This window comes from Macaca mulatta, chromosome 16 (assembly GCF_049350105.2).
Source record: "Macaca mulatta isolate MMU2019108-1 chromosome 16, T2T-MMU8v2.0, whole genome shotgun sequence".
In the NCBI taxonomy this organism is placed as follows: Eukaryota; Metazoa; Chordata; class Mammalia; order Primates; family Cercopithecidae; genus Macaca; species Macaca mulatta.
The window spans coordinates 85,065,007-85,088,314 of record NC_133421.1 but is presented as its reverse complement, the minus strand read 5'-3'; the positions used below and the strand labels follow the sequence as shown (position 1 = coordinate 85,088,314).

General features: G+C 42.2%; 1 protein-coding gene and 5 long non-coding RNA genes across 10 annotated transcripts in view; 4 read left to right on the top strand and 2 right to left on the bottom strand.

The window, feature by feature from the left end:
* Nucleotides 1–23,308, top strand: part of GRB2 (growth factor receptor bound protein 2) — an 88,128-nt gene that overhangs the window by 21,504 nt on the left and 43,316 nt on the right. The gene's annotated exons all lie outside the window — the stretch shown is intronic.
* The window catches only part of LOC144335948 (uncharacterized), a 50,203-nt gene that overhangs the window by 2,341 nt on the left and 24,554 nt on the right, over nt 1–23,308 (top strand). The gene's annotated exons all lie outside the window — the stretch shown is intronic.
* On the top strand, nt 4,209–19,825 carry LOC144335953 (uncharacterized). Its single transcript, XR_013407272.1, has 2 exons — nt 4,209–4,926; nt 19,777–19,825. It is a non-coding gene; the product is annotated as an uncharacterized LOC144335953 (long non-coding RNA).
* On the top strand, nt 11,755–18,445 carry LOC144335938 (uncharacterized). The gene is made up of 3 exons (XR_013407254.1): nt 11,755–11,867; nt 12,951–16,252; nt 17,743–18,445. It is a non-coding gene; the product is annotated as an uncharacterized LOC144335938 (long non-coding RNA).
* LOC144335942 (uncharacterized) overlaps nt 16,213–23,308 on the bottom strand; it is a 59,392-nt gene continuing 52,296 nt past the window's right edge. Inside the window, exon 3 of the long non-coding RNA XR_013407261.1 lies at nt 16,213–16,356. This is a non-coding gene — a long non-coding RNA (uncharacterized LOC144335942). The remainder of the gene's footprint in view (nt 16,357–23,308) is intronic.
* LOC144335958 (uncharacterized) overlaps nt 16,362–23,308 on the bottom strand; it is a 22,203-nt gene continuing 15,256 nt past the window's right edge. Inside the window, exons 2-3 of the long non-coding RNA XR_013407277.1 lie at nt 18,044–18,316; nt 16,362–17,392 (exon numbers count right to left, since the gene is read on the bottom strand). This is a non-coding gene — a long non-coding RNA (uncharacterized LOC144335958). The remainder of the gene's footprint in view (nt 17,393–18,043; nt 18,317–23,308) is intronic.

The following is a 23,308-nucleotide window of genomic DNA, read 5'->3' as shown; positions in this document are numbered from 1 at the left end:
AAGTAGATAATGGCACCTATTAAGTGGAATACCATGAAGGTGTTAATGTTGATCTATATTAACACAGAATAATGCCTACACTTGCACAGAGAAATGTTTAAATGGATCCTGTTTTAATAAGTAATAATATAACTAACATATTAAATACTTAGCATGCCCTTGCACTAAGCTAAGTATTCAACTTCCCTTCTTTTTTAATCTCACACAAATCCTGTAAAGGCAGATGCTGTTATCCTCATTTTACTGACAAAAAAATCTGAGGCTTAGATTGAATAGTTTGCCCAAATTCACAAGTTAGGATTCAGATCCAGTCTGTTTTAGTCCTAATTTTATGTTCTTTTTTTCTTTCTTTCTTTCTTTCTTTTTTATTTTTTTATTTTTTTTAATTTTTTTTTTTTTTTTTTTTTTTTTTTTTTTTTTTTTTTTTTTTTGAGACGGAGTCTCACGCTGCTGCCCAGGCTGGAGTGCAGTGGCGCGATCTCGGCTCACTGCAAGCTCCGCCTCCCGGGTTCCCGCCATTCTCCTGCCTCAGCCTCCTGAGTAGCTGGGACTACAGGCGCCCGCCACTGCGCCCGGCTAATTTTTTGTATTTTTAGTAGAGACGGGGTTTCACTGTGGTCTCGATCTCCTGACCTTGTGATCCGCCCGCCTCGGCCTCCCAAAGTGCTGGGATTACAGGCTTGAGCCACCGCGCCCGGCCCTATTTTTTTTAATTTTTGAGACGGAGTTTCACTCTTGTTGCTCAGGCTGGAGTGCAATGGCACGATCTCAGCTCACTGCAACCTCTGCCTCTGTGGTTCAAGTGATTCTCCTGCCTCAGCCTCCTGAGTAGTTGGGATTACAAGCATCTGCCACCATGCCCAGCTAATTTTTGTATTTTTAGTAGAGACAAGGTTTCACCATGTTGGCCAGGCTGGTTTCAAACTCCTGACCTCAGGTGATCTGCCTGCCTTAGCCTCCCAAAGTGCTGGGATTACAGATGTGAGCCATCACGGCTGGCCTTATTTTCATTTTTGAAACAGAGTCTTGCTCTGTCACCCAGGCTGGAATGCAGTGGCATGATCTTGACTCACTGCAACCTGAGCCTCTCGGGCTGAAGGAATCCTCCTACCTCAGCCTCCTGAATAGGTGGGACTACAGGTGTACAGGTGTGCACTACCACACCTGGATAATTTAAATTTTTTGTTTGTTTGCCTTTTTTTTTTTTTTTTGTAGAGCCAGGAGGTCTCACTGTGTTGCCGAGGCTGGTCTCGAACTCCTGGGCTCAAGCGATCCGCCTGCCTCCCAAAGTGCTGGGATTACTGATATGAGCTACTGCACCCAGCCTCTGTAAATAAAGCCTTTCTGTACACAAATGAGGTCAAACTAGAGCTAGAGAGAGAGGCCATTTAGGAAAAAATGCTGTCTTTTCCTCTTTGTTTATTATGTACGTAGATCTCTTTCTGAATGCTCTCCCAAGAAGTAACTGATTTTCAGGTGATTTTTACTCTTTATTCTCTTTTGAATTACTTAACATATGTATCAGTTTTATTATTTATTTTATTTTATGTTATTTTGATACAAGAGTCTCTGTTGCCCAGGCTGGAGTACAGTGGCGCGATCTCAGCTCACCGCAGCCTCCCCCTCCTGGGTTCAAGCGATTCTCCTTCCTCAGCCTCTTGAGTAGCTGGGATTACAGGCACACGCCACCACACCTGGCTGATTTTTTGTATTTTTAGTAGAGATGGGATTTTACCATGTTGGCCAGGCTGGTCTCAAACTCCCAACCTCAGGTGATCCACCTGCCTCGGCCTCCCAAAGTGCTGGGATTACAGGCGTGAGCCACCCTGCCCAGCTATCAGTTTTTTTTTTTTTTTTTTTTTTGAGACGGAGTCTCGCTCTGTCGCCCAGGCTGGAGTGCAGTGGCGCGATCTCGGCTCACTGCAAGCTCCGCCTCCTGAGTTCACGCCATTCTCCTGCCTCAGCCTCCCGAGTAGCTGGGACTACAGGCGCCCACAACCGCGCCCGGCTAATTTTTTGTATTTTTAGTAGAGACGGGGTTTCACCGTGGTCTCGATCTCCTGACCTTGTGATCCGCCCGCCTCGGCCTCCCAAAGTGCGCTATCAGTTTTATTAAAACAAAAAAGTTACATTCAGATAGTAAGCAGTTTACATTCTGCATCTAGTTTACCTTGAAGGATATTCTAGGAAGGTGAAGTGCTCTGCTGAGGAGTGGTTTTGTTTTTTAAGGGTTGAGGTTTAACCTGATTTTAAATCTTTCAGGCCGCAGATCACTGTGACTGTGCTCAGTGTCATAAAACTTTGAGACATTTGAAAAAGTGACCCAAAATGACTTTTTGAGGAAAATCTTTGTCCTTTTGGCAGCTACTCCCTTAATTTTACCTCCTTCTGGATGTGGAATGAGAGACATCTGAAGTATTGTAAAGAATACTGGCTCTAGGCGAGACCTGCCTGCTTGGAATCCCAGCTCTGTCACAGGCAGATCTGGCATTGCGATGTTGGGCAATTTACTTGGGCAATTTACGGGATGGCTTTGTGTTTTGGTTCTGACATCTGCAAAATGGGAACAATAGTCACCTACCTTCCTGGGGTCATAGTGAATATTAAAAGAGCCAATATGTTGGTGCTTTTTGTTGTTTTCTTTTTGGGAAGGAGTCTCGGCTCTGTCACCCAGGCTGTAGTGCAGTGGCGCTATCCTGGCTCACTGCAACCTCTGCCTCCTGGGTTCAGGCAGTCTTCTGCTTCAGCCTCTTGAGTAGCCGGGACTACGGGAGTACGCCACCACACCCAGCTAATTTTTGTATTTTTAGTAGATGGGGTTTCACCATATTGGCCAGGCTGGTCTCGAACTCCTGACGTTGTGATCCGCCTGCCTCAGCCTCCCAAAGTGTTGGGATTACAGGCGTGAGCCACGTGCCCAGCCTATGTTGGTGTTTTTAAAGCAGTAACTAGCATAAAGTCAACAGTAATTGCTAGCTTTTAGTTTTATTAATGCTATTCAGGTATACAACATTGATAAGAGGTGATTAGTCCAGACCCCGGGTTCAGGAAACTATTGAGTCACATGACTCTACCCATAAAACTGGCCAAAGGTTACCTGCTATTACCTCAGACTCAGAACTGTTCCAACCCTGTCCCAGAGCTTAGCTGAAAGCACTGTATTGTTGGAGGGGTTTTCTCTGTTCTTACACATCTATAACAAATAGATGGATACCTATGCTGTGTCTTATTGGCGGCCTCTTTTATAAGTTTCTTTAGTTTACCGAAGCTTTGGGATTGTGCAATTGCCTAACAGTAAGGAATGTTTGAAAAAACAGCCTTGGCCTTGGGGAAAACTCATACTATTTACTGTAAGGATATTAAGGACGATTTCATTATCTCTAACTGCCCTCAATGAGAAGCCATGGGTAAACATTCTCTGTAGTCTCAATAGTGAGAATAGATGTATTTTTCCCAAACAACTTTTTTTTTTTTTTGAGACGGAGTCTCGCTCTGTCGCCCAGGCTGGAGTGCAGTGGCCGGATCTCAGCTCACTGCAAGCTCCGCCTCCCGGGTTTACGCCATTCTCCTGCCTCAGCCTCCGGAGTAGCTGGGACTACAGGCGCCCGCCACCTCGCCCGGCTAGTTTTTTGTATTTTTAGTAGAGACGGGGTTTCACCGTGTTAGCCAGGATGGTCTCGATCTCCTGACCTCGTGATCCGCCCGTCTCGGCCTCCCAAAGTGCTGGGATTACAGGCTTGAGCCACCGTGCCCGGCCCCAAACAACTTTAAAAAAATCTTAAGGATGCTATAGATAATGCTTAATATTTCCTTCTTTATTAGAAAGTTTAGCCCACCTTGGTCCAGTTTCTAGCAGTAGTTCTTATACTTTTTGTCCTAACATTTTTATCAAAAGAACTACATATTGAGTGTCCCTAATCCAAAGATCTGAAATCTGAAACTTTTTTGAGCGCCAACATGGCACTCAAAGGAAGTACTTATTGGAGCATTTTAGATTTTCAGATTTAGGGATGCAGAACCCATATAAATGCAAATATTCCAAAATGCAGAAAACTCTGAAATGCCTCTGGTCCCTTATTTCAGGTAAGGGATATACAACCTGTATTAATTATTAGCAGTAAAATATTGAAAGTTTTTTTCCTCATTTTAACAGTGGCTTTTATTTTCAACTAATTTATTCTTTAGTTTAACAGTGGAGTTTTTATTCCTTTTTTTTTGAAGGACTTTTTTTTTTTTTTTTTTTTTTTTTTTGGAGACGGCATCTCGCTCTGTCGCCAGGCTGGTGCAGTGACGTGATCTCGGCTTACCACAACTTCTGCCTCCCAGGTTCAAGCGATTTTCCTGCCTCAGCCTCCTGAGTAGCTGGGACTACAGGCAGGCGCCTCCACGCCCAACTAATTTTTGTATTTTTAGTAGAGACGGGGTTTCACCATGTTGGCCAGGATGGTCTCGATCTCTTGACACTGTAATCCACCTGCCTCAGCTTCCCAAAGTGCTGGGATTACAGGAACCCAGGACTTTTAAAATCTAGGTTTAACAAAATGGCAAAAGCCCTTGGTAAATTTGAAAAATACAAGAGCATCAGTTTTAGTTATGCAGTGAAAAAAATGTATTTTGGACCTAAAACTGTAGGATTCACTGAGAACAAGAAAGGGGTATGTGTTTTGGGAAATTTTGATCATTTCATGTCTCATCACTGTCACCAGGGCTAGAATGCAATGGCGTGATCTTGGCTCATTGCAAATTCCGCGTCCCGGGTTCAAGCAATTCTTCTGCCTCAGCCTCCCGAGTAGCTGGGATTTCGGGTGCCCGCCACCATGCCTGGCTAATTTTTTTGTATTTTTAGTAGAGACGAAGGTTTCACTGTGTTGGCCAGGCTGGTCTTGAACTTCTGACCTTGTGATCTGCCCACCTCCACCTCCCAAAGTGCTGGGATGAGCCACTACACCTGGCGTATCTTTATTTTCATAGGTAACTATGAAGAGGAGTTTGAGAAGGAATGCTGGGGAAAAAGAATATATTTAGATTATTTTATTAGCAATATTTCCACTTCACTGTAACATTTAAAGTTACTTTAGCATACATTAATAGATAGGAAACTCAAAATTCTGCATAAGTCCCTCTATTCCAGTATTTTTACTATTTCAGATTTCTCTTAAGCTTTATCACTATGTATACATTTTTATAATCCTGTAATTGTAGTGAATTTAAAATGTTACCATTTTCCATATTAGTTTTACTAATTATTTTCAGTGGCTGTATAATATATCAGGTTAATGTTCTGTAATTGACTTAACTATTTCCCTATTGCTATACATTTCACTTGTTTCTGTTAATAATTTAGTTCATAATCTCAAGGGAGGTTTTGATATATGTATTGTCCTATTGTCTGAATGGCTGAACAAATGATTACCTACTTAAGATGACCTTATATGAGAATGGCCCATAATCCCTAGCCAGAATACATAATAATAGCACAGCTAATGTTTGCTTCATTCTCTAGTCTCCTTTAACAATAGAACATTATTTCAAAGTTTGACAGTGTTTTATAGGACTATGTTAACCAGATTTGTGAGATGGTTAAACATCTTTCCCTCAGCATGTAAGATGCTTGACACAGTTTTTGGCCGCATGTTTTATTTTATGCTATTTTTTTAGGTGGTTAATTTCCTTTTTCTATAGCTTTGTCAGGTTAAATTCATAAGTGATTATGATAGCAGAGAAATCTGGCATGTATTCATAATTTAATTTGTCTTTGCACTAAATGAATATTTTCTAGAGGGAGACCATCCATCCTAACTCAGGCTTGGAACAAGACGGGAAGACAGACAAACCAGTCTTTGTTTAGTTTGTGTTGCAAATGTTTAGCTTTAAGCCAGGAGGCCCTGCTGAGAACTTTTGAGAAGAAAGTATTGTAACTTAATGCAACATCCTCACTCACATATACTGCAATATAAAGAAAGAAGAGTGTGATGTTGGGTAACAGTTGGTTTTCTCTGGATGTAGGGATTATGGAGAACTTTAACTTTCTGTATTGTGCATTTCTATAATAGTGTTTTTTTTTTTTTTAAACTACAAGCTATTAGTTTTGTAATCAGAAAAAGCAGTAAAAAAAACACTACAGTAGTTTCAGTAGTTTTCCAGATGTCAGTTTGCAGGTCAACAAATATTTTAGGGCCATTTTGCTGTCTAACAAGGAAAGAAAAAATCACTGTGCACAGCTTCATGGAGCAAATTCGTTTCCTACTAAAACTCTTCTTGGTGTAGACAGTACCTCGTCTTCCACACTATATGAGGTTATTACATAGAAATTTTGTAGCATCTAATATGATAAACTAGCAACATGACATGTTCAGCTGTTTTCTCTACGAATAAACAGATTGGCCCTAAAACTGGTCTTGCTATCTAGATTTCTAGTTATATCTCAATTATCTTTTCCCCACATGGGATGTGAAAGTAATGTTATATGCTTTCTTGTATACGTACTTTTGATTTAGGTCAGTCTCCACACTGCATTAAAATTACTAATGAAACAAATTGCAGTTTTCCAGAGGTTCATGTTTCCGTTTCTCCTTCCTTGGCTTTCCTGCATTTTTAGCCCCAGTCAAAATTCTATTTATTATGTATCAACTTTTATAAAATGCTTGACTTTGAAAAGTATAATTAAAAGACAAAGATATGAAATTAATAGTGGGTTTTAGCTATCTATCATTCATTAAGAAATCAAGTGACCAGGTAAGGTGGCCTGTAATCCTAGCACTTTGGGAGGCTGAAATGGGAGGACAGCTTGAGCTCAGGAGTTCGAGACCAGCCTGGGCAACATGCAAGACCTTGTCTGTACTAAAAATCAAAAAAATTAGCCAGGTGTGGTGGTGCATGCCTGTAGTCCCAGCTACTTGGGAGGCTAAGGTGGGAAGACTGCTTGAGCCCAGGAGGCAGAGACTACAGTGAGCTATGTTTGCCCCACTGTATTGCCCCACTGTACTCCAGCCTGGGTGACAGTGTGTGACCCTGTCTTTCTTTTTTTTAATGGAAATCAAATGTCTTCTTTATTTAATTCTTTTAAAATTTTTATTAGACTCATTTAATAGAAAAAGCATAAAAGAAATTAGGTCATAATTCCCTCCTGATGCCCAGATAACAATTTTGAAATTAAATAAGCAAATAAATGTCTCACTCATCATTAGAAAATTTATATGACAAACCTTCTTCCCAAAGAAAATCACTATTCAGATTTTCTGTAACCTTTCAGAAAAAACATTTAATGCATATAGCCATAGTTACTTTTATTGCAGTTCGTTGGTACAATAAAACATAACAGTGAAACCATATTCAGAATTTTACAATGAAAGTAAGCAGATACTTCATCTTTGGAGAGAAGAATGGCATTTCTGTTGAAGTGTACCTCTTTAGAAAATGGTAGTAGCTCAGAGGATTTCTATACCAGGCTCTTAGAGAAGATACAATGATTAAGACTTTTCTTAGCCAGGCACGGTGGCTCACGCCTGCAATCACAGCACTCTGGGAGGCCGAGGCAGGCGGATCACAAGGTCAGGAGATCAAGACCATCCTGGCTAACACGATGAAACCCCGTCTCTACTAAAAATACAAAAAAAAAAATTAGTCGGGCGCGGTGGCGGGCACCTGTAGTCCCAGCTATTCGGGAGGCTGAGGCAGGAGAATGGTGTGAACCTGGGAGGCGGAGCTTGCAGTGAGCTGAGATCGCGCCACTGCACTCCAGCCTGGGAGACAGCGAGACTCTGCCTCAAAAAAAAAAAAAAAGAAAAAGAAAATCGCATTAAAGCTAAGTCAGAATAGATTGTGAACCGAAATTTGTGTGAATTTTCCAAAACATTGTGCTGAAGTAGTCCACGTCATATATCCCAATGAATTTGTAACTAATGGCCTCATTTAATGCTAGAAGTGAGAATTGGTAGACTCTACAAGCCTTCCCTTAATTAATTGGTCTCCTTCTATACTTAGGTTACCAGTACAGAAGAACTAATACTTTAGTGTTCGTAAACTTGGAGAAAGTCACACTGTATCTGCTCAGAGGCCTGTCATCTGCCTTCTTTAAGCTTGTAATAGAATTACACCCACCTGAACAGTTGTTATCTTTAAAGTTCTTAGTAGTAATTTTCATGTTTAGCTATGAATTTTTTAGTGTTATATGTTCACGTGTGAAATTTCTATATTTTTCTCTCACTTCATCCCTTCCCTGTTAGATATTAAAGGCCTGGCAAAAAGGATATGCCTCTCACCTGCATATCCTCAGGTGACCTCATGAAAAATTATTCTTGTATAACTTGCTTTTGGGTTTGGGTGTTTGTTTGTTTGAGACAGTCTCACTCTGTTACCCAGGCTAGAATGCAGTGGCTAAATCTCGGCTCACTACAACCTCCGCCCTCCTTGGATTCTCCTCCCTCAGCCTCCCAAGTAGCTGGGATTACAGGTGCCCACCACCACGCTCAACTAATTTTTGTATTTTTAGTAGAGATGGTGTTTCATCATGTTGGCCAGGCTGGCTTGAACTCCTGACTGCAGGTGATCCCCCCCGACCTCCACCTCCCAAAGTGCTGGAATTACAGGCGTGAGCCACTGCACCTGGCCCAGGTTTGGGTTTTATATTGTCAACTGAAACTAAGGCTGTTGGGGCAGAAATGATTTCATAAAGGTTTATTGGAAGGCCTGGCAAATGAGAATCGACGTGGGAAGACACACCAGCAGACTTGGGGGTTGTTCTGAAGCCTGTCCCAAGGTGAAAGATTTTTTTTGTTTTGCTGTTTGTTTCTTCGTAGGTTGTTTTCTTTTTTAGAGTTTTGGTCTCTCGTCCAGGCTAGAGTGTAGTGGCGTGATCTTGGCTCAGTGCAACCTCTGCCTCCCAGGTTCAAGCAGTTCTCCCACCTCAGCCTCCCTAGTAGCTGGGACTACAGGCGGGTGCCATCACACCCAGCTAATTTTTGTACTTTTAGTAGAGACAGAGTTTCACCATGTTGGCCGGGCTGGTCTGTAACTCCAGACCTCAAGTGATCCACCTGCCTCAGCCTCCCAAAGTACTGGGATTACAGGTGTGAGCCACCACATCCGGCCTTTTTTTTTTTTGGAGACAGGGTCTCGCTCTGTTGCCTCGGCTGGAGTGCAGCCTCAACTTCCTAGGCTCAAGCAATTCACCTACCTCAGCCTCCTGAGTAGCTGGGACAACAGGTGAGCACCACCATGCCCAGCTAACTTTTTGTATTTTGTAGAAACAAGATCCCGCCATGTTGCCCAGGCTGGTCTCGAACTCATGGCCTCAAGCAGTCCTCCCGCCTTGACCTCACAAAGTGTTGAGATTGCAGGCATGAACCACTGCGCCTGGCCGCTTTTTGTTTGTAATAGAAATGGGGCATCATTCTGTCACCCCAGACTGAAGTGCAGTGGCCCCACCATAGCTCATTGCAGCCTCGAACTCCTGGGCTCAGGTGATCGTCTCACTTCAGCCTCCTGAGTAGCTGGGACTACAGATGTCCACCACCGCACCCTGTATTTGAAAACTGTAACTTTTAATATATATATATTTTTTTTTTTTGGTAGAGAGGGGGTCACTATGTTTCCCAGGCTGGTCTTGAGTGATCCTCCCACCTCAGCCTCCCAAGTAGCTGAGATTATAGATGTGAGTCACTGGGCCCAGCTGTGAAGGTCTGTTTTATGTTTTTGAGACAGGATCTGGCTCTGTTACCCAGGCTGGAGTGCAGTGGTACAGTCATGGCTCAGTACAGCCCCAACATTCTAGGCTAGTTGATCTTCCCACCCTAGTCTCTGGAACTACAGGTGTCCACCCCCATGCCCAACTCTTTTTTTTTTTTTTTTTGTAGGGATGGAGTCTCATTATGTTGCCCAGGCTTGTCTCAAACTTCTGGACTCAAGCCGTCCTCTCACCTTGGCCTCCCAAAGCGCTGGGATTACAGATTACAGGTGTGAGCCACCTTGCCTGGCCTGTGAAAGGTTTTTAGGAAAGTTTAAAAGAAGGGAGGATACTCCTGAAACCAGAGTTGTCTTATTTCCATTGGATAGTAAATATTTAAGTTATAATCATTGGTTACAGATTATGTCATACAGGCTAAAAATGTCTATGTGCAAGACAATCGGTAGAAGTTCATGCTTCGGCTAATCTTTTTTGTTTTGTTTTTTGAGACAGAGTCTCGCTTGCTCTGTTTCCCAGGCTGAAATGCAGCAGTGCAGTCTCAGCTCACTGCAGCTTCCACCTCCCGCATTCAAGAGATTTTCTTGCCTCAACCTCCCGAGTAGCTGGGGTTACAGGGGCATGCCACCAGGCCCGGGTAATTTTTTATTTTATTTTATTATTATTATTATTATTATTTTTGAGATGCAGTCTCTTTCTGTCACCCAGACTGGAGTGCAGTGGCACGATCTCGGCTCACTGCAACCTCCGCTTCCCAGGTTCAAGCAATTCTCCTGCCTCAGCCTCCCAAGTAGCTGGGACTATAGGCACATGCCGCCACGCCTGGCTAATTTCTTGTATTTTAGTAGAGATGGGGTTTAACCATGTTGTCCAGGCTGGTCTCGAACTCCTGAGCTCAGCCAATCTGCCTGCCTCGGCCTCCCAAAGTGCTGGGATTACAGGCCTGAGCCATTGCACCCATCCAGGCCCAGGTAATTTTTGTATTTTTTGTAGAGATGAGGTTTCACCATATTTGCCAAGATGGTCTCAAACTCCTGACCTCAGGTAATCTGCCTGCCTCAGCCTCCCAAAGTGTTGGGATTACAGGTGTGAGCCACTGTGCCGGCTGATTTCTATTTTCATTGTAGTTGTAGAACATACTTTTGTATGATTTTAATCCTTTCAGATTTATTGGGGCTCGTTTTATGGCCTACCATCTGGTTTTTCCTGGAGAATGTTCTCCTACGCGCTTGAGATAGATTTTTATTCTGCTGTTGTTGGGTAGAGTCTTCTATAGATGTTGTTAGATCTCTTGGTTAATACTTTCTCTTTTTTTTTTTTTCTGAAAGTTGTTTTCAAATGGATTTAACTACAATGAAATTCATCATAATTCATAATCAGCAATTATAGGAAAGAATAACGTGAGCTTTTGTGGACTTATATCCAATTGAGAACATGAAAGATCAGACATAGAATGTGATGTGATGACTGGCATGAGAAGTATAGTGATAGAATTATGTAGGTCAGGCTAGCTGGCTCACATCTGTATTCCTAGCACTTTGGGAGGCTGAGGCAGGAATAGCGCTTAAAGCCAGGAGTTTGAGACCAGCCTGGGCAACAAAGTGAGACCCCTATGTCTTCCAAAAAAAAAAAAAAAGCAAATAGTTTAAATTAGTCAATCGTGGTGGCATACATCTGCAGTCCCAGCTACTCAGGAGGCTGAGGCAGGAGGATGACTTGAGTTCAGGAGTTTGAGGCTGCAGTGAACCGTGATCTCACCACTCTACTGTAGCCTGAGCGACTGAATGAGGCCCCTTATCTCAAAAAAGAAAAAGAAACAGAATTATTTAAATGCATGAATCCAAATGCTGTGCAGACAGCATATGCCATGTAGAGTTATTTGAGAATGTCATGATAGTAGTAGCTTTTTTTTTTCTTCTTTTCTTGAGACAGAGTCTTGCTCTGTCGCCCAGGTTGGGAGTGCAGTGGTGTGATCGTGGCTCACTGCAGCCTCAATCTGCTGGGCTCCAGCAGTCTTCCCACATCAGCCTCCTGAGTAGCTGGGACTACAGGTATGTGCCACCACACTTGGCTTTTTTTTTTTTTTTTTGTAGCGATAGGATTTTCCCATGTTGCCAGGCTAATCTCAAACTCCTGAGCTCAAGTGGTCCACCCACCTTGGCCTCCCAAAATGCTGGGATTACAGGTGTCAGCTACTGTGCCCAGCCGAATGTAGCATTTTGAGGAACTTTTTTTTTTTTTTTTTTTTTTTTGAGATGGAGTATTACTCTGTCTCCCAGGCTGGGGTGCATGCAGTGGCGTGATCTCGGCTCACTGCAACCTCCTCGCTCGGATTCCAGCGATTCTCCTGCCTCAGCCTCCTGAGTAGCTGGAATTACAGATGCCCAGCACTATGTCTGGCTAATTTGTGTATTTTTAGAAGAGATAGGGTTTCACCATAATGGCTGGGCTGGTCTCAAACTCCTGACCTCAGGTGATCTGCCTGCCTCGGCCTCCCAAAGTGCTGGGGTTACAAACGTGAGCCACTGCACCCGGCCTTAATGAATTCTTAAGAATACCAGTACCTTGATTAATTATAGCAACAAATTATTGAGTATCTCCTAAGCAAAGGGTACTGTGTTTAGTGCTAAGGTTGATACTAAGAGCAGAATTACAGATGTGAAATTTAATAAATACACTGTTTTAAGAGCTTTGCTAAAGATGTGTATGTAATGTTCTGAATGAAACAGACTTAGTAAGACGTGAGTGTTGAAAAGTTTTCTCAGCTAATTTAGCAGCACTCAGGACTGCTTTGTCCATGCAGATATGGCTGACTTACTGAGGACTTTTGTTTCTAACATTAGCCAAGATTACTGTCAACTCTGAAGAGATGTTGGAGTTGTCCTAGAACACTTAAACTTGGAAGTTAAATTGCCATTCAGTGTGTTTGGCAGAGTTATAAAAGTAGACATGAGCCATATTGATAGCGGCACGGCATATGAAGAGCTTCAGAATACTTATGACACTTCTTTGACATTCTGTGAAAGGCTGTAGATAAGTACCTCCAAACTTCATGCCTCCAGCCTCACTCTTGCTTAAGGAAATACTCTATGAAAGTAGATTTTTTCTTTTCTTTTCTCTTCTTTTCTTTTTTTTTTTTTTTTTTGAGACAGAGTCTCTCTGTCCCCCAGGCTGGAGTGCAGTGGCATGATCTTAGTTTACTGCAGCCTCTGCCTCCCGGGTTCAACCGATTCTCCTTCCTCAGCCTCCCGAGTAGCTGGGTTTACAGGTGCCCACCACCACGCCTGGCTAATTTTTGTTCTTGTAGTAGAGACGGGGATTTGGTTGCACCATGTTGGCCAGGCTGGTCTCAAACTCCTGACCTCAAATGATCCGCCCATCTCAGCCTCCCAGAGTGCTGGGATTACAGGCATGAGTTACTGTGCCCAGCTAAATATCTGTTCTTTTAGCACTTTATTAGTTCCTATGTAGTGACAAATTATTTTCTAAAAGCTAATAAATTGGTGTTTCTGTGGAAGATATTTCTCATTGAATGCATATTAATAGTGTTTTAAGGTGACACCACAAAGTATTTGTCTTCCATGTGTTTGATATTTACATAGTACTCTAAGCTGCACTGTGGAGTACTGTGGCCCCTAGCTTATATGGCTGTCATTTATATTAGGCTAAAAATTCACCAGTGCAGCCGTATTTCAAGTTATCGGTGGCTGTGAGTGGATAGAGACTCTACTGTATTGGACAGTGCAGATACAGGACATATGCAGAAAGTGTTACTGGACAACCCTGCTGTAGAACGTCACCAGTGTTTCTGGAATCACTTTTCGTGGCTTGAAGTATTTTGTGTTCCACTTTCAAATGCTAGAAATCGTGTCTTCCCTTCTCGTTATAAACTCCTGGTGATTATTGTGGTCTTTGGAGGTGAGGCCCTTGGGCAGAATTGGGATGGGAGTGGAAAGTAAACTGCTTTGCTGTGGACTTGAAGTAGAATTGGGGTGAGGTGTTCCCGTTCTCATGAGTCACTTGCCTGTCTGCACTGTTCCCTTTCCTTGTGAACCTTTTATTTCCCAAACCCCTTCTTCACCTTTTCCGCCTCCAGCCTGTGCAGAGGCAGATAGATACTGGGAACCTGTTGCACCTAGTTCTACATCTTCACTAGTGGAAATAAAAGAGTTCTTCTCTTAGGCTCACTGCTCGGGGGTGGCCTGTAAGATGTTCTTGAGTCTAGTGCTTTCTCTTCTAATTTGGGTGGCTTGTGTCATTGGATGTGTAATGTGGTCTTGAGCTAAATGTGCAGACAGCAGCATCTGAGACATATCCAGAGAGCAGAGGCAGCATTTCTTTGAATTCAGCATAACCATAATTACTGTGTTTTCTTTTCAGAACTCTGTTTTACGCAAATAATCTTCGGCACAGTCTTACTCTTATTGTAGATACTCATTTTAATTCTTTGTGTTAACTTGCACCACAATTTTGCATAATTTACCATCCTCATCCAGAAAGCTCTACAGTGTTCCGTTGGTCAACATTTTTGCCAGTAATGTCAGAAATAATGGGTTGGGTGATCTTAGTTTCTATATTTAAACAAAATTTTGTCAATTTTTGGTTAGTTGCTTGTTTTCCCTGACCACTGGGCTATCTCACATTTCTAGTCTTCAGTCATGTTGTTCCTTTTGTCTGGTGTAACCTTTAGAATTTACATGCCTTGGCCACCCCTCGTTGCTTAGAACAGACCCAATCTCCAGAAGGTTTTCTGGGTGTTCTTCTCTTCCGTCAGGTTACCCTCCACTGCCCCTGAGCACCCTTGTGTACCTCTTGCCACCAGTGTGCTTTTGTTTTTCCAGTTCACAGTAGGTTCCTCTATCAGCATCTTGCACAGTTGCCTAGCAACATAGTTTAATGTGTTGGAGGCAAGAAGGAAGGAGATTCACACCATGTTCATCCTACTCAGTGTGAACCAAGTCTATAGTTGATATCTTCTTTGTGTCACTCAGTGTTGTCCTGCCGGAGTTCAGGCTTGATTCTTATTTTGCCGCAGCTCTTTTGCCTTTATTTAGACAACAGACCAGAAATAGGAACCCTTGAATTTTTTTTTTATTCCTTTATTTTTCTTGCCAGAACCTTGGTTAGGTTTCTTAACTACTTTTCTTTGAGTCATTGTAAAGTATAATTACACTTTACTGTAATCTAAAGAATACTTAATCAGTGTTATTTTTTATTTTTATGTTTTATTTTTGTATTGATGAGGTCTCTTCATGTTGCCCAGACTGGTCTCGGGCGCCGGGACTCAGGCAGTCCTCCCACCATGGCCTCCCAAAGTGCTGGGATTAAGGGCATGAGCCACCACACTTGGCCTCACTTTTATTTCTTAAAGCCACTGCCCAATAAACATTCCAAGTTTCCACTGGCTTTTGTTTTTGGACATTTGTTCCATCCAACATCGTGGTGGCATTATACTTTAGTAGATTGTCCAGACATGGGTAAGAAAGATCAGCTATGAAAGGAGGCATCGAACACATTGGCTTTCCCACCTGAATTTGTTCTTTATTCTTTGGAGGTATAAAAACAAGAATAAAACTCACAGGGAGAGTTTGAAGGAACTGTGATGATTCGTTCTAATTTACATAGTTTACACAACCCATAGGCCTAGGGAAAGTGCCAAAGAACAGCTTTGCAGAGGACTGAAGTCCTCCTGGGAAGAAGAATCCTTTTGTATCAGATGGCTCTCTGGAGTTTACTTTGCTGCTACAAAAGTGAGCTGGATTGAGGGGGAAGGTTTTCTTTTTTTCAAGCTTTGCCAGAACACTTGGCTTAACAAACAGCTGTTTGAAGTCTTAATTGTGTCTCTGTATTTCCAGGGATGCGTTCTGACCTCTTATTAGCAACACAGCTAGGGCTGCCTGGCATGCCTTGTGGTGCCAAACATAGCTGTAGCCAGCCTGGAAGGTGTCCAAACCGAACAAGATATTGAAGTTAGAAGGAACAAGTGGTACAAATTCTCTCTTAGTCAGAGTTTGGAAAGCCTTCGTATTGAAATTCATGCGGACAGATTTGACACACTTCTGAAAATTTTTTTCATCCACTGACATTTCAGTTCTTCCAGGCCCGGAATAGTGGGTTTCAGTCAACAAGGCACCAATATCTCTTTTTAAATTTGCCCATAGTAGCCAGCTCTTGGAATGTATGAATATTAGTCGCAAACTTGGAGCTTGAATGTTGCATCAGTGACCTCTGTTAACATGCTAACCATATGATATCCACAAAATAATGAATTTGCATTTCTCATGGGACCTGGCTTTAGCCATTGCCTCCAGAGTCAGTCTGAGCATCACTTTTAAGCATTCATTCATTGAGTGTCCCTACCTCTTCATTAGTACTGTGATGGTCCATGTTTTGAGTTAGTAATGCCATCCTTCAAGGAAAGTAACATATATGCTTTGAGTTGTTTTTCTAGTAGTGGTAGGTACGTTTGCATCAGAGTCAGTAAGTTCTTAAATACTATCAGTCAGAGTCAAAAACAGTTGTTGTTGTTGTTTTCTGAGATGGAGTCTCCGTTGCCCAGACTGGAGTGCGGTGGGACGATCTCGGCTCACTGCAACCTCTGCCTCCCTGGTTCAAGCGATTCTCCTGCCTCGGCCTCCTGAGTAGCTGGGGACTACAGGCATGCACCCCCACACCTAGCTTTTTTTTTTTTTTTTTTTTGGTGGAGATGGGGTTTCACCATGTTGCCCAGACTGGTCTTAAACTCTTGCCCTCAAGTGATCAGCCCGCCTTGGCCTTCCAAAGTGCTGGGATTACAGGCGTGAGCTACTGCACCCGGCCCAGAAACAGTTTTTAACCAGTGCAACTCATACCCATCCATTCAAAGTCCTTGTCTCAGTCTCAACATTCTGATTTAACAGCTGAGCTCAGAGCAGCAAAGGAATAAATTGGAGTTTTTCTCAATATAAGGTTGACTTTGTATTCTTATATTTTGCCTTCGTAAATTTTCATATCTTTGACTCATGGACTGTGGTGTAAAGAAACCCTTCAGTTTTCCTAGAATATTGTGCTGCTACTCCTGTTCCAGCTTAAAATCATTTAAATACATTACTTTTGATATATCCCATTATGAACTCCTAGGTTAGTAATATCTAGTGGTAAGTTCATGTAAAATGAGGACGATCATTAATTTTTAAATTTCTAAGATGTTATATTTATATACCACAGCTGTGTTTTAGAAAGATGCCTTTGAGTAGTGTGAATTGAAGTAGGGAAGAGGCCAGATACAGAGGACCCAGGCTGGAGCCAGATTATCTGGGTTCAAACTTTGGCTGTGCCATTTGCCATGATCATGATGTTGGGCAAGTTTTGTTCTTTTTTTTAAACTTATTTGTGTCAAAATTTCCTCATTGGAAAAATGGGTTCTTGACTCACTAGATATTGTGAGGATTAAACTAACTGAAATATGGAAGCACTTGAAATAGCAAGTATATAAGAAGCAGTTTTGTTTCAGGCAAGCTGATGGAGTATGTTAGTGGAAATGGAAGAGTCATATTATCTGGGTGCAATGGCTCACACCTATAATCCCAGCACTTTGGGAGACCGAGGCAGGAGAATCATTTGAGCCAAGTTCAAGACCAGCCTGGGCAACACAGTGAGACTCCATTTCTACAAAAAAATAAAAATAAAAAATGAGCTGAGTATGGTGGCATGCGCCTGTAGTCCCAGCTACTAGGAGGCTTAGGTGGGAGGATCTGGGAAGATCACTTGAGCCCAGGAGGTTGAGACTGCAGTGAGCTGTGATCTCACCACTGCACTCAAGCCTGAGTGACAGAGCAAGATCCTATCTTTAAAAACAAAAAAAGGCTGAGCGCAGTGGCTCACGCATATAATCCCAGCACTTTGGGAGGCTGAGGTGGGTAGATCACGAGGTCAAGAGTTCGAGACCAGCCTGGCCAAGATGGTGAAACCCCATCTCTGCTAAGAGTTAAAAAAAAAAAAAAAAGCTGGGCATGGTGGCGGGCACCTGTAATCCCACCTACTTGGGAGGCTGAGGCAGGAGAATCACTTGACCCCTGGAGGCGGAGGTTGCAGTGAGCTGAGATTGCATCACTGCTCTCTAGCCTGGGTGACAGAGCAAGAGACTCTGTTTCAAAAAAAAAAAAGGCAAAAAAAGGCTGCTGAGCGCAGTGGCTCGTGTCTTTAATCCCAGCACTTTGTGAGGCCAAGGCGAGCAGATCACCTGAGGTCAGGGGTTTGAGACCAGCCTGGCCAACATGGCAAAACTCCATCTCTACAAAAAGTACAAAAATTAGCCAAGCGTGTGGTGGGTGCCTGTAATCCCAGCTGCTCCAGAGACTGAGGCACGAGAATCTCTTGAACCTGGGAGACTGAGGCATGAGAATCGCTTGAACTTAGGAGGCAGGGGTTGCAGTGAGCTGACATCAAGCCACTGGACTCCAGCCTGAGTTACAGAGCGAGACTCCATCTCAAAACAACAAAACAACAAAACAGAAAATCTAAAGGGTATTTTAAGAGAAGAAATAACAGGATTTAATGATTAGATGAGACATTCTGTTTAGCCAGAGGATTCCAGGGCTTTGAGGCCGAGGAAATATTGGTGTCATTAACAGAAATGAGTAAGTTAGGCATTATCTAATTGGGGAAAGTAAGAGACTGAATGCTAAAACCATAGGAAAAAGTTCGACTAAAAATACTGTGGATAGGAGATTGAGGCCATCCTCGCTAACACGGTGAAACCCTGTTTCTACTAAAAATACAAAATATTAGCCGGGCGTGGTAGCGGACGCCTGTAGTCCCACCTACTCAGGAGGCTGAGGCAGGAGAATGGTGTGAACCCGGGAGGAGGAGCTTGCAGTGAGCCGAGATTGTGCTACTGCACTCCAGCCTGGGCGATAGAGCGAGACTCCATCTCAAAAAAAAAAAAAAAAAATACTGTGGATAGTTTAGAATCTTTGCCCACTACTGTATCAAGTAAACAATAAAGGGCTGAACTCATCTTTCACAAGGTAACTTCTTTATGCATATTTCCCAGCAAGAAGCAGCCTTAACCTTGAGAAACATGAGTCACTTCTGAGACTTTACTGCTCTAGGCAGTTTCTACCTCATGATCTCCCTTAAAAAGAGGGTAACGGCCCAGCTCAGTGGCTCATGCCTCTAATCCCACCACTTTGAGAGACCCAGCTCGGTGGCTCATGCCTCTACTCCCACCACTTTGGGAGACTGAGATGGGAGGATCACTTGAGCCCAGGAGTTCAAGACCAGCCTGAGCAACACAGTAAAACTCTTACCTCTACAAAAAGTTTTTTTAAAAATTAGCTGGGTGTGGTGGTGCACACCTGTAGTCCCAACTACTCCAGAGGCTGAGGTGGGAGGATCGCTTGAGTCTGGGAGGTCGGAGCTACAGTGAGCCATAATCATGCTACAGCACTTCAGCCTGGGTGACAGAGTAAGACCCTGTCCTGAATAGGGGTAAAAAAAGGAGCAATGGGTCTGATTATGATCTTTGTGACAAACACTAGATCCCATTACCATAGACTTTCTGAATTGGTTATAGTAAGCCTTAATTTTATTTGTGCCTCATAAGAATAGTGTGGCCCTATAAATGATAGATTCGAGTGAGAATTCCCACATCTAAATGGTAAGACCCTCATGTACTGAAGCCTTACATATTTTTTTTCCTTTTTTTTCTTTTTTGAGTTTTTATTAGTATGTATCACAGGAAATTTTACCTGGGAACCTTAAGCTTATTGGTGAACTAGTTATTTGAGATTTAAGAAGTATTTTTCATTTTCATTGGCTTATTTCAGGGAAAAAAAAATTTTGTTGGATTACTTTCTTGTTTTTTTGAGCCAGAGTCTCACTCTGACACCCAGACTGAAGTGCAGTGATGCGATCATGGCTCACTGCAACCTCTACCTCCTGGGCTCAGAGGTGATCCTCCCACCTCAGCCTCCCAAGTAGCTACAGGCATGCACTACCACACCCAGCTAATTTTTGTTTGTTTTTTTGTAGAGATGGGGTTTTTGCCATGTTGCCCAGGCTGGTTTTGAACTCCTGGGCTCAAGTGATCCGCCTGCCTCAGCCTCCCAAAGTGCTGGGATTACAGTGTGAGCCACTGCACCCGGCCTTTTTATTTTTATTGATTGATTGATTGATTGTATTTTTGGAAGCTGATCTCAAACTCCTCTGTGCCAGACTCCCGAAGTGCTGAGTTTTCAGGTGTGAACCACCATGCCTGTCCTGGGCATTTTAAAAGTAGAGATCATACTGTGTATAACTTGCCTTTTTGAAAAATAAACATTTTCCCATTGTGTTAAGCCAGTGTTATTTGTCGATAACAGAATGTGTTATACTGGCCTACACAATCGAGTTATGTGTGTATTGGCTCACATAATCAAAAAGTTGAAAGGTAGCATAGAGATCAGATAAAGTTTGATCAGGGCTCAAGCTCAGCATCTCCATGATTTTTTTTTCAAGTTCTGCCCTGAAATTTTTAATGGGTGCAGGGTATTTCATTCTATGAATGCACTGTAATTTATTTAACTGTTCTACTGGACATTGTAGGAGTTTCCTTTCTGCCTCCCACTATTAAAATAATGCTTAGGTAAACATCCTTGTTATGTTTACATGTGTTTTAAAGGAAGAATAAAACTTGATACATGATTAGGTACAACTATGAAAGAGAGGAAAGAGGAGAAATAGTATGAAAAGTGATATTTCTACAGATAGAAATGGACAATTTCAATAGAAGGGAGACAGGGGCAACTGATGGATTGGGCTGGGCATGCTGAGTGTGAGTCCATTCCTCTAGCCGTTCCGTTCATCTTTTTGGTGCTCCCGAGCAACTGTGGGCACCCACTGGTTATTAATTGCTTCTAATCACTTCTGTTTTATCTTTTAATGACTAATTGTACTGACGGTGATTTTTTTTCTCTTTCACTCATTTTCTTTCTATCCCCCATAGTTCCATTGTACTTTCTTTTTTCTTTGTTGTACTTTAATTTGAACTTTTTCGCTTTGGTATAGATTGTAACAGATGTTTCTTTATCAAGTTAAACCAAGCAATCCATTACTACCACAGTTACATAAAGTGAACCTTTTAAGTTATCTTCTTACTAGAATAACCTGTCCCCATCCAGTCTTCTGTGTTTCACTTTTATTAAAAATGCAAAACTGATTTATTCTGAGTAAAAGAAGAGCTTACTTTTCTGTACCATTATTTATAGCAAAGTAGAATTCATTAAAGTAGGATTTAGAAATTCTTGGATATAAGGTTCTGTCCAGGAAGATTTAAATGATTCTAATTTAGAGGTTTCAGGGGTTTTGTTTTTTGTTTGTTTTGTTTTGAGAAAGTAAACCGTAGGAGATCTAGTGTAAGATGAGCCGTTCCTTTCTGCCCCCTTGATGGACTTTTCCTATTGTAAACATAAGCCTCTGGGTGGGCAGCAGATGGAGCTGCAGTGGGGTTGGTGTCGGACACCTGCCAGCTTGTGGCGCTCACATATTCTCATTATAGCAATAATTTGATACTGGAACTGCCAGAGAATGTCCTAAAAATAAAGATGGCCAGTACAAGATTCGTTTGATTTTACTTTTCATGGTCTGCCATGAGAAGTTTGGGTATTAGGCTCAAAACTACCAAATAAAAACAATTTTGATGTTTTCACATTGCTCTGTCTTCTGAAAAATGAGAGACCTTTTTCCCTTTGAGAATTAACCTAAGTAAATAAGTAGTAAGTAGATTTTTTTCCTAAGTGGATCTCAAAACATTGCCTTTTTGTGTTTGGCTGCGTTTTTATGTTTGTATAGAATGGAGAGATTAGATTGGGTACTAGATACTTGTCTGTGAAGTAGTTCAGAGTAATCTTGTTCTTCTGAGTTCATTGTTCATAACAGTCTTAAATCTGAAATACCTTCATTCCCTACAGCTGCAGAAAATAGACCACCCTAATAGAAACCTATTAGATGACTGATTACAGGAGGTACTGGTCAGAAATAGTATGGACAAGGGTCTTTGGGTGTCCACTAAAGACGATACAAAACAACACAGGGAGGGACGTTTACATAGTGGTTACAAACATGGACTCTGGAATTGGTCAGTCCTGGGTTCCAATCCTGCCTCTTCCACTTGTAAGCTCTGTCTCCTTGGGCAAGGTATCTGGTCTTTCTGGGTGAACCTTAGATTCTTCATCTGTAAAATGGTTATAATACCTATACACCTTACGGAGTTGTGAGGATGAAATGGCCTAATTTGTCATGAATTCTGGTACATAATACATCTTTACTAAATGTAAGCTACTGTTTATTAAAGGAGAGACTAACTCATTTCTCAAACATGTTGAGCATCTATATAGGTATGTGGTAAAACCACAGCCACTACTGTGAAGGATATGGGCTGGCGATTTAAGCCCAGTTGGTTTGAGTTCACTAGTAGAGGCAATGTACAAGGCAGCTTGGTGGCTGTGGGTACTATTAATTGGGCAAGATAATGTGGGAGATATAATATTTTTTGGAATGCGAAACTTTTAAAGAGGAGCCTGCAGTGAGCCACGCCGTGGAAGTAGTCCTGCCGCTTCTGAAGCCAGAAGAGGCCTTTGTAAAACTTTACCGGGAATATCCACTGACTTTTTGGTGCACACACACTGGCTGTATCTTTATGTTCTTTAGCTAGTTTGCTGTTAAGCTCAGCAAAAATTCAGAGTTGTGATTTAATAAGCGTGAGACTTAGTAAAGCATTTTGCAAATAGAGTATAACATTAATTTGTTGTGCTTTTGGGTTCCTGAAATAATAGACAATATATCTATCACTGTCCTCCCCACAACCCACATAGCTTTCCAGAGTGGAAAAGATACTCCATGGAGAAAGTTTAGAAGCAGAAAATGAAATGAGAATGAGTGGAAGTAAAAGTAGCCTATCCTCTGTAACTGATTTTGGAGGTGACCTGTGACCTGGCAGTTCCTTATCTATGGGTGGGTACAGGGCACACATTGACCAAAGAAGATAATTTAGGTGAGATGCTGCCCTATCTATGAGAATGGAACTCTTGGCTCTTAAAATTAGAAACCAGGAGATCTATAGGATGGAAAATAGCCTTCCCTTTCCCCCCAAATCAAACAGATACACATCCTTTGTGACAGGAATAGGTCGTGAAATATGGTGTCCAGAACAAACTGTCTGCTGGGCTTTTAAAAGGGTTTTATACTTTCTGCTGGGCACCTAGAGCAGTTACTGTCCATTCTGTCTCCTTTTATTACCCACCTCAAACAGTCATAATTTTTTTCCTTTCCATTCCCTAAACTTACCCTTCTTCCTTCCTCTACCCCCAAAATGGGAAAGCCTTTAGCATTTAACTGTAGTACTTTATTTGGCTGTCAGTATTTGTCACATTAGTAATTGGGTGAGCTTGGCTGGAGGTGGGGGGCTGTTCTGCCCTTTTTAAGATTGGCCCACACACCATTGTACTTAGGTACCCACACAGGAGCAGAGCAAGCTGGCTAGATTTTGAACACAAAAACATGATATTGTGGGTGGGAGCGTGTATAGTTTTAGGTTTTTTTTTTTTTTTTTTTTTTTTTTTGAGACGGAGTCTTGCTCTGTTGCCCAGGCTGGAGTGCAGTGGCACG